Source organism: Notamacropus eugenii, chromosome 2 (assembly GCF_028372415.1).
Source record: "Notamacropus eugenii isolate mMacEug1 chromosome 2, mMacEug1.pri_v2, whole genome shotgun sequence".
NCBI lineage: Eukaryota > Metazoa > Chordata > Mammalia > Diprotodontia > Macropodidae > Notamacropus > Notamacropus eugenii.
In genome coordinates this window covers 50,827,351-50,838,849 of record NC_092873.1, presented here as the reverse complement: position 1 = coordinate 50,838,849, position 11,499 = coordinate 50,827,351, and positions in this window count along the sequence as shown.

Below are 11,499 nucleotides of genomic sequence, written 5' to 3'. Positions count from 1 at the left end.
ATAATGTGAACCAAAATTTTCTGAAATTTCAAAAGTGGAGAACAAATTTTAAGTAATTGTACTAATTTATACTGTCAGAAGTATCTGGGAACTTCTAGATTTGAACCAGAAAGGCAGAATTTTCTTTTTGAACCATCCCAAGAATAAAACCTATTGTCAAAGAAAAGATATCTAGGTATCAGATAACTACATGAGAAATCTGGGATTCAAAGTTTTGTTTAAATGAAATTAAGAATGGATTACTGGGATACAAGGAACTTAATGTTAATTAACTTTGAAATAATTGTATTGATTTGTGTGGTTCATGTTTAATTTTCTTGTTTATATTGGTGACATGTAAATCTCCCTTTCAAAACTAGTCTATTGTGAGCCATCTAAGTTTTAATTTGTACCTGACCTAATGTAAAAATGCAGTTTGTGAACTGTAAAAAACTTCACTGTGTTGTTTGAACCTAGCCTTGCATGGCTGGGAAACTGAACTATTGCTAAGTGTCTTTAGCCATGTTAACTATGTTGTATTGTTTCATTTCAATTATCAAACCATGTTTTCTGGGAGACCCTGTCAAGTTTTCTGTATAGACTCTTGGATCCATCTGTCACATCTGACCTCATCAGGAGAAAAGGTGGGCATGAATGTAAAACATAATCTGACCTTCCTTTCTGTATGCTCAGTAATTTCTAAGTCATGTGAGGGGCAAAATCTGAAATAACTGAGGAAACAAAGATTCAAGCTTCTGAGTATATTGATTTATTACACAATCCATGCTAATTGCATAACCCATCAGGATCAGGTCTCTTCAGCTTGGCAGTGGACTCTTAATGCAAAGGGAAACAGGTTCTTATGCATTAAAAGAAAACAATCAAGAGGATATTAAACCAGGAAACAATATTAGGTAATCTGATTTGTAACTGGAGAGAAAGATTAGAGACTTTCCAAATTGAAAGGGGAGAGCAAACAGGTGCAATTCCCTGAAATCAGAAAAAGAGGTGGCCCACTCCCTAGTATTCAAACAAAGGAATTAGGAAACAGTAACGGATTAACCAATAAAGGACCACTTTTCAGATAAGATATATGGATTGCTTAAGATGTTTTTTAATATACATTTTTAAAATTTATTTGTTTTCAGTTTTCTACAATCACTTCCATAAGTCTTAGATTTTCTCCTCCTTTCTCCCCTAGACAGCATGCAATCTTACATGGTTTCTATGCATACATTCTTATTAAGCACATTTTCACGTTAGTGTTATGTTGCATAGAGGAATTAAAATGCATGGGGGAAACCATGAGAAAAAGCAAACCACAACAAAACATAATGCAAGAGAAAATATTCTGCTTCATTCTGTGTTCCAATTCCATGGTTTTTCTCTGGATTTGAGATGCATAATTGTGAGAAAATTCCTTGCATCAATCTTCAGATCTGACTGGGCTTAAGGTCAGCATAACCTAGGTATTTAGTGAAAGATCTCTAAGCAGTGGGAGAGGTGGTACATCTTTCCAGCCATTCAGGGTTAGTTTCAAGCAATGCAACAAAGTTTTCTCACAATTCCCATCACTGAATACAGCTTTCTCATACAACAGAAATTGGATCAGATCCATAATTGAATAGAAAGGGAACTGGGCTAGAATCAGAATCAGAATTCAGTCATAAGAAGAAATCATATAGTTCATTCAATTTCCCAATTCCCACAGACATAGAAAAACACATTTAGAATACCACATTACTTTTGCTTTCATTTTAAGGACCATCCTATTTTTATAAACTCAGCATTTCAAGTGATCATAGAAGTAATACATAATGCTCCTTTGGAGCAGGAGAAAAGCTGAGATGGGCATGAATGTAAAACCTTCCTTTTCATATGCTAAGTGATTTCTAAGTCATAATCTGGAAACACTTTCAGAATACCACATCACTTTCTTTCATTTTAAGGAGAATCCTGTTTTTACAAACTCACTGTTTCAGTGAGAATAGAAGTGTTGTTAGTTTGTTAAGAGTTGTCTTCTGTGAAAGGATGATTAGAAGACTTTTTTTTTTACCACATGCATGTAATGAATATCCTCAAATTCCATCTTTCCGTAGACTTCTCTTTTTCTTTCAGATCTCTGTGGGCAAAATTGACATTACAGCTTCTTATATAATAATAATGGTTAACATTTAACATTTATGTAGAGACTACTATATGCCAGGTACCATGCTAAGCGCTTTGCAGTATTATTTCATTTGATCCTTACAAAAATCACAGTAGGCAGGTGCTATTGTTATCATCCCTATTTTACAGTTGAGGAAACTGAGACAAATAGAGGGTAAATGACTTTCCCAGCTTACACAGCCAGTGCGTGTCAGAAGCTGGATTTGAACTCATCTTCCCGACTCTAAGGCTAGCACCTTCATCTGTTTCACCACCTAGCTGCCTAAGCAGATATACTATCTTCTATCAGATGCTTTCTCCACACTCCAGCCCCTTTGTTTGTACCAGCTGACAAAGCTCTAGGGAATTATTTGTATTTAGGTTTCTGCACTTGATATAATCATCAAAAATCTTGTAAGAATAGTGCTATTTTGAGGGGTTAGGAAATTAAACTTTTAACTCCTTCAAATTTAAACTCTAATGATAATTTCTCATAATATGAAAACCACTTTATAGTCAGTTCATCACATAGTAGGCAAAACTTACTTGTCTTCTTTGAAACAAAAACTTTCAATCACAAAGGAATTTTTTTTAAATCAGTCACTAAAATGGAAGATAGGGAGATAGTATACTCCAAGAAAGTCACTGACAAAAAGAAAGCCTCCATGTAAACCAAAACATTTTTAGCAGTTCTTTCTTTATGAGACCAAAGTAGATATGTTAACTTGGAATGGCTAAACAACTTTTGGGGCATGAACATAAAGGAATATTATCATGCCAAAAGAAATTACAGACAAGATGAAGGAAGGAAAGAATGGACTTCCCTGAACTAATTCCAAGTGGAGTACAAGGAAAACAATATATCCAAAGACTACAACAACGTATATGGAAAGCATAGTTGTCAAACCAAAAAATCCAAGAGTTATGAAATTCCCAGGAACAAACTTGGCCACAAAGAAGAGACAAGAGAAAGCACCATTCCTCCCCTACCAGCCCCTCCTTTGCAGAGGTCAAGTTCCCAAAAGAGTGGAATATTGCTCATGTTGGATCACTTTGATATTTTGATAAGTTTTATTGCTGGGTTTTTTTTTCTCTACTTCCTCTTTTAAAAAATATTCTTTGTTATAAAGGATCACTCTCTGAGGGGGAGGGGGAAGGGACACTGGAGGAAATTTAGGAGATGTAAAAATAAAAGCCATCAATAAAAATCTATTTTTTAAAAAAAATTAGTAAATATATTATACTTTGAAAAACTGAGAATCACTAATTTAGTTGAACCCCTCCCCCTCCCAGTTGTAAAGATGGAGAAACTGTAATCCAGAGAAGAAATTGACTTGCTATTATTAATCTCATTTTACAGATAAAGAAACTGAGGCTATGAAAGGTTAAGTGACTTGTCCAGAGTTACACAGTTGCTAAGTGTCTGAAGTAGGATTTAAAGTCAGGTGTTTTTAAGGTAGCTAGGTAATGCAATGGATAGAGTGCCGGACCTCGAGGCAGGAAGACTCATCTTCTAAGTTCAAATCTGGTCTCAGACACTATCTGTGTGATCCTGGGCAAGTCACTTAATTCTATTTGCTTCAGTTTTCTCATCTGTAAAATGAGCCAGAGAAGGACATGGCAAACCAATTTTTCTTTGCCAAGAAAATCCCAAAAGGGAGTCATGAAGAGTTGGACACAACTAAAATGACTCCAAATCCAGGAGCACTCTATGGTCACTTAACCCTTCTCTGGGTTTCAATTTCTTGAACCATAAAATAACAGGGTTGAACTCAATGGTCTGTAATGGCCTCTTATAGCTCTAAAACCATGATGCTAGGAAAGATGAAATTAAACTACTTAATTTCTGAGGGCTGCCTTAATTTCCTCATCCATAAAAGATGGAATTGGACTGGATGGCTTCTAACATCCCTTTGAGTGTTAAGTCTATGACTTCTTGGGTGGGGGGAGGGGAGGAGATAGATAGCCATTTTTTCCTAAGGCAACTTCTTTGGGGCCACTGCAATTGTCAGCAAATGTTTTCTTTATAATGAACTTAGGTCTGCCCTCTGACACCTAGCCATCAATCAACAGGCATTTATTAAGTGCATACTATTTTCCTCAGAAAGCAGACAGGTCAAATTCCTCCACCATGAGCCTGTCATAGCCTTTCAAGTAACTGAAGCTAGCTATCCTATCTACCGTACCCCCAACATCTTCCTTCTCCAGGCTGAGCATACCTATTTTCTTTATCAGATCCTTGATGACTCAGAATCCCATTCTCTTTCTAGCTTAGGCACTATCCCTTGGACTCCATCTAATCAAAATCAGTCCAAAAAATGTGGTGCCCAAAACTGAACACTAAACTCCTTGTGGGTTCTAACCAATATTCCCCCTTCCCCCCTTCACCATTTTGTCCTGAGATGGCCTCAGGGCATAGCTACTTCCACTCCAAGCAAAGCCCATAATTAAGGGTACCTCACAGTGAAGAAGGAAACCAAGGAACACTTACCTCCAGGTGACAAAGTACTTCTTGTTTTCAGTTGAATCAAATGAATGTTCTGATATGGAGCACACTTCAACTGATACAAGGTTGATAAGGAGAATGAAAAGGGGTGTGGCCCTCTGACATCCCGGGAGAGAAAGAACTTGGAATATGAGTGGGCGAATAGGGGTGAAGGTTTCAATTTCTGTTTATTTTTTCCTGATCCCCTCGTTCTAGACAATCTCACGATAAGACCCACACATATCAGGTTAAGGGGCAAGGTTCAAAGGGAGGACTCAAAGAACCCATTATCTGGTCAGAAGTCAATTTCTGAGATTCTCAATTCAGACAACTAATTTCTGTGTCTTTCATGTACTCCTCGTTAAAAAAAAAAAATCACCTAAATAAGAGATTAGCAGTAATCCTCCATGATGGATCAGGAATCAGAGAGAGGATCTAATTACTTGACTATAGAGTGGAATGCTCTTTGTTCTACTACCTAACTCCTGAACTTGGCTGAGACAAAAAAAAGGTACAGAATTTTGATGAACATTCAAATCGGAGTATGGGATAAGACCATCCCTTCTTAGGTCAATGAAATTAGTATACTCATCTGGTTTTACATAACCCATGATCTCCATAAATAGATTGCTAACTTCTTGATACTACTGACAATGCCACCTCAGGGACAAATGGAAAAGGGTTCTCAGGGACCCAGATGTCACTATCCCTGCAACCTCATCATTGTTGCTCATACTTTTTGGTGTTTGATATGCCTTAAGACCTCCAAACATCTTTCAATACAATTGATTGCACAAAACTCTCTTTAGGTACACTCATGCAACATTGAAGAAGTCAAGGAAAGCTAACTGTCTACCAGAGTCCCCAGACTGAAACTGCTTTATCACATCAGAACTTCCACTAACTGTTCTCCTTTAAGCACATTCATTGTTTATAGGCTACTTTAGAAATATCAGCCCAGAAGCTAGGGATAGCTCTATTTTTATGAACTGTCAGTGGACAGCATCAGAGTGAGAGGTGGCTGGTGCCATCCTCAGGGAAATACTATTATTATTAGCAATGATATTGTTATTGGCAAATACCTCTTTCCTGACCCACAGATTAATTACTCTGCATCCTAATTGTGGTAACATTTAGGAGGATTGTCAAATGAAAGGTCTTCATGAGGCTAACCTAGAAGTCACAGAATTAAATCTGCCCATTAGACCTTACATTTATGCATGTAGCACCCACCCCAGCTCACAGACTGGGTCCCCAGTGATGTCTACTCTGTGGGTCTAGACCTACTAGAACATAGAATTTGGAGACACAAAGACTTGAGTTTGAATATTGCCTCAGACACTTACTATGTGGCTACCATTACTAGTATAATTAAACCAAGAACTCACAAGCCTCCCACCGATGCATTGCCTCTACTAGTCATTCAAAGGACATGATTAGTTCAAATCAAATACATTTAATCAAATGGAATAAGGAGAAAAATAATAATAAAGCATTTCCCCCATAAACTTGAGATACACACTACCACCCACATCATCAATGGGAAAAGTAGACTCATAGGGAACACACATAGAAAGGCAATTATAGAGAGGATGGGCAGCCAAGGCCAGTATTGCCCATCATGCTCCTTTTCCTAGTCTTTTCTGTGATGCTGCTTTAGGACCATTCACTGGAGTCAGAACCATGGCCAGAGACTACCATCACAGACCCTCTGGACACAGGTGGATGGAGCAGCATTTGCTTTTAGCTTCAAGTTCTTGCACATCACTTCTTTATAATCATGATTGGGAGCTGCTGGGCTCTTCGGTCAAAGCCAGAAGGTTGTTGTTGTTGGCTGCTTTTTAAAAATAGCTCTTTTAGGAAAGCAATCATCTCAACTAAAAACCTTTCTGGTAATAAAAGGGAAACCTCTGCTGTTGTTGCTACTGCTCTTACTATTCTTTACCTAATGATATCTTGTTCTCTTTAGAATCTCAGACTCTCATCTCCAGGAGGAGATAATCTCAACCCAGATCAGGCACCCAGTTCTTTAGAAGAAAAAGCAGAAACCGTGTAGCTAATTTGCTAGTACCCTCAGGCTAATGCTCATCTTTATTTCTGACTAGCTGCTGTCTGGGGGTTTGGCTTTCTGTCAGATATTTGTAAGATTAATGCAAGGTTAATGGTGAGTGGGGGGAAGAGTTAAAGATCTTCCACACCCATAAATATGCCTCAGACACCTTTTGTTAATTTCTAATGAGGCACAGGGTCACTAGGGTTGTGACCTCCAGCCCTGAAAAGAGTTTATATACTCTGAGGTAAGGTTTCATTATAGGGTCTGTTTTTTGGAAGAAGGTTAGTGTGCCAAATGAGACTGTGGGTAGCTGATATGGAGTCCCTGGTTTTGAAAATCCAGATGTTGGTACTTCTCTCTCTATGATGTATGTATTGTCTATGGTCAGACAGTTGCAAGCCCTGTCTGTTGGTCTTTCTGTTTGTAATTTCTGTTTGTATTTTCTCTTATGTTCAGGGTACTGACTTCTTCCACTGAACTAAATGAATGTTATATGTGTTTGATTAAAGTAGATTGTTTTCAAAAGTTGCTTTCCTTGGGGGTCAAGATGGCAGAGTAGAAGGATAGACCTGCTCTAGCTTTACCCCCATAGCTCATAAAATACCTGTAAAAAAATGACTCTGAACAAACTCTAGAGCAGCAGAAGCCACAAAACAACAGAATGAAAGAAATTTCCAGCCCAAGACAGCCTGGAAGGCTGACAGGAAAGGTCTATCACAGGCTCAGAGAGGGGCATAGTGCAGCCTTGGCCACACGGCACAGACAGGATTGGAGCAGGCTTCAGGGCATGGAATCATGGGTAGCAGCTGTGGTTCCCAGATTTCTAAACGCACGAATGCCAAAGATAGCTTCAAAGGTCAGTGAGAAAGCTGTTTCACCTGGGGTGAGAGGGGAGCAAGGTCCAGTTCAAGCCCAGGGCTGCAGCAACCATTGTGGCAGCAGCATCCATTTTTAGAGCCCTCCAACTAAAGACCCAGGGGGAATTGACCAGCCAATCTGGTTCTAAGTTTTGAGTCGTGGTCCTGCAGTGAGGAGGAACACTAGCTCAGTGGAGTTGGTGGTAGCTTTGGAGAGGGAATCCTACTTACAGATCCTGGGCAGAAAAGCTTGTGGTTGCTCCCGGACCAGAATGCAAGCCAGCTCCCTCGATTGTGTGACCTTGGAGGAACCGAGAACTTACAGGTCCCTAGACCTTCACTTGACAAAGGACTCAAAAGTCAAGTAACTGGCTGGGAAAATGCCCAAAAAGGGGGGAAAAATAAGAAGGTTACTTTCTTGGTGAAAAGATATTGTCTTCCTTCCTTTTGGATGAGGAAGAACAATACTTACCATCAGAGGAAGACATAAAAAGTCAAGGCTTATCCATCCAAAACCTCCAAAAAAATACTCAATTGTCTCAGGCCATGGAAGAACTCAAAAAGGATTTTGAAAATCAAGTAAGAGAAAGTGGAGGAAAAAATGGGAAGAGAAATGAGAGCAATGCAACAAAACCATGAAAGTGAGTCAACACCTTGCTAAAGGAAACCCCCCAAAAAGGTGAAGAAAATAACACTTTTAAAAATAGACTAACTCAAATGTCAAAAGAAGTCCAAAAAGCCAATGAGGAGAAGAATGCTTTCAAAAGCAGAATTAGCCAAATGGAAAAGGAGGTTCAAAAGCTCACTGAAGAAAATAGTTCTTTCAAAATTAGAATGGAGCAGATGGAGGCTAATGACTTTATGAGAAACCAAGAAATCACAAAAGAAAACCAAAAGAATGAAAAGATGAAAGACAATGAGAAATATCTCATTGGAAAAACAACTGACCTGGAAAATAGATCCAGGAGAGACAATTTAAAAATTATGGGACTACCTGAAAGCCATGATCAAAAAAAGAGCCTAGAGATGTCTACCTGAAAGGACTGCTAATTCTGCTTTTGAAAGCATTCTTCTCCTCATTGGTTTTTTGAACCTCTTTTACCAATTGAGTCAGCCTATTTTTAAAGGTGTTATTTTCTTCAGCATTTTTTGAGTCTCCTTTAGCTTCACCACTTAGCCTCACTTTTGAGACTCCTTTAGTCTCACTTTTCATGATTTTCTTGCATCTCTCTCATTTCTCTTCCCAATTTTTCCTCCACCTCTCTTACTTGATTTTCAAAATCCTTCTTGAGCTCTTCCATGGCCTGAGACCATTGAATACTTATTTTGGATATTTGGGATACAGAAGCCTTGACTTCTATGTCTTTTCCTGATGGTAAGCATTGTTCTTCCTCATCAGAAAGGATGGGAGAAGATATTTGTTCACCAAGAAAGTAACCTTCTATAGGATTATTTTTTTCCCCCTTTTTGGGGCATTTTCCCAACCAGTTATTTGACTTTTGAGTCCTTTGTCAAGAGTAGGGTATACTCTGGGAATCTGTAAGATCTCAGTTCCTCCAAGGTGGCACAATCAAGCGTGTACACTGGTCTGGGAGCAGGCAGAGATTTTTGTGCCCAGAATCTTAGCAGAGTTTCCTCTCTACAGCCATCTGGCCTCCAGTTCTGCCAAGCCAGCACTATGGGCTGAGATTCAGATAAGCTGCATGGGCAGGGCTGCCATTCAGTGTGAGATAAAGATCAGCTCCCTCAGGGCCTCTACTCAGGGCTGAGGTAATAATCAACTCCTCAGTGCCCCCAGGGGTTTTATGATCCAACAATGGATGTGGGCTGCTGTAGGGGCTGCAGTGGGAACTGCTGCTGCCTGTGTTGCCACTGCCTATAGCTGGAGCTATGGGAAGGCTCTTCTCCCTTCCCAGACAGCTGAAAAAGCTGTCACTGACCTTTGGCACATGTGGATTGAGGGATCTGCGAAACTGCTGCTACTGTGACTGGAGATTCCACCCCCAACGGCTGCTCTCAAGCTGAGTGGCCTAGGCTGGGCTGGGCTCTGCTCCATGTCTGGTGCAACCAACATTTCCTGTGGGCCTTTCAGGTCACCCAAGGCTGGAAATCTCCTCCACTCTGTTGTTCTCCACTTCTGCTGCTCCAAAATTTTTTGAGAGTCTCTCTCTACAGGTATTTTATAGGCTGTGTGGGGAGAGCCTGTATATGTGTGTCTTTCTACTCCACCATCTTGGCTCTGCCGTGAAACTTTGACTTTCAAACACAAGAATCAAGAGAAGCATGAAAAGATAAACAGGAAAGAGAAATCATAAGGGACTTACTAAAGTTGAACATTTCTACATGATAATATTCTGTTTACATTCCTACATGGAAAGATAACATTTGTAATTCTTGAAACTTTTCTCAGTATTTGAGTAGTTGGAGGGATTATATACATATGTACGGACATAGGGCACAGGGTGAGTTGAATACGAAGGGATTATATCTAAAGAAATAAAATTAAGGGGTGAGAGAGGAATATATTGGGAGGAGAAAGGGAGAAATGGAATGGTGCAAATTATCTCATAAAAGAGGCAAGAAAAAGCTTTTTCAATGGAGGGGAAAAGTGGGAGGTGAGAGGGAGAAAGTGAATCTTATTCTTATCACATTTGGCTTAAGGAGGGAATAACATATACATTCAATTTGGCATGAAAATCTATCTTACACTATAGGAGAGTAGGGGAGAAGGGGATAAGTAGGGTGTGGGGGGATGATAGAAAGGAGGGCAAATGGGAGGAGGGAGTAATTGGAAGTAAACATTTTTGGGAAAGGACAAGGTCAAAAGAGAGAATAGAATAAATAAGGGGCAGGATAAGATGGAGGGAAATATAGTTAGTCTTTCACAATATGACTATTATGGAAGTCTTTTGCAAAACTACACATATATAGCCTATATTGAATTGCTTGCCTTGTCAGTAGGGATGGGTGGGGAGGGAGGAAGGGAGAGAAATTGGAACTCATAGTTTTAAGAACAAATGTTGAGAATTGTTTTTGCATGCACCTGGGAAATAGGAAATAAGAAATACAGGTAATTGGGGTATAGAAATCTATCTTGCCCTACAAGAAAAGAGAGAAGATGGAGATAAGGGAAAGGAGGGGAGTGATAGAAAGTAGGGCAGTTTGGGGGAAGGGGTAATCAGAATGCACTGTGTCTTGGGGTGGGAGGACAGGAAAGATGGGGAGAAAATTTGGACCTCAAAATCTTGTGGAAATGAATGTTGAAAACTAAAAATTAATTAATTTTTTAAAAGTTGCTTTCCTTTTAGAAAAGCAGATCTAAGAACTTGTACAGCAGGTCCTCCTGTGCATGCCAGGGTCCTTGCTGTTGCAATACTTCACACTCTAGCTTATGATGAACATTCCATAAAGCTTGCTTATTTTCATCTCTGAAGCTCAGACATTTGGTCATCCTTCATGTATGAAGTATTGACCCAGTAATGACTAGTCATTTCCAGTGTTCAGGCTTCCTTGGTTTTTCAGCTCCAAACCTCACCCATTCTCCAGTGTAGAGGGGATAGGGAAAAGCCACAGAAATAGAACTAAACCCAGGGATCAAAATCTCTTCTACCTGCCTAGATATGATCTGGTCTCTTAAGGCTTTCAATTTCCCCTTACACACACAATTGGTATATCAACAAAATCCTCTTGATTTTTCTGTTCCCCTAGAGTGCATATATTATGAATAAACAATTTATTGTAAACAACAACAGAGTGGAAGGGACAAATCTTAGCTCTGCTCTGTACTAGCTGTTAGACCTTAGATAAACCATTTCCCTTCTATGAACCTCAGTTTCCTTGTCCGAAAAAGTGAGAATTCGACAAATATTTAATAATCCCTGACATTTATGTAGTAATCACTCTGTGCCAGGCACTGTGCTAGTACTTTGCAATGATTGTCTCATTTTATCCTCACAACTTTCCTGGGAGGTAGATAT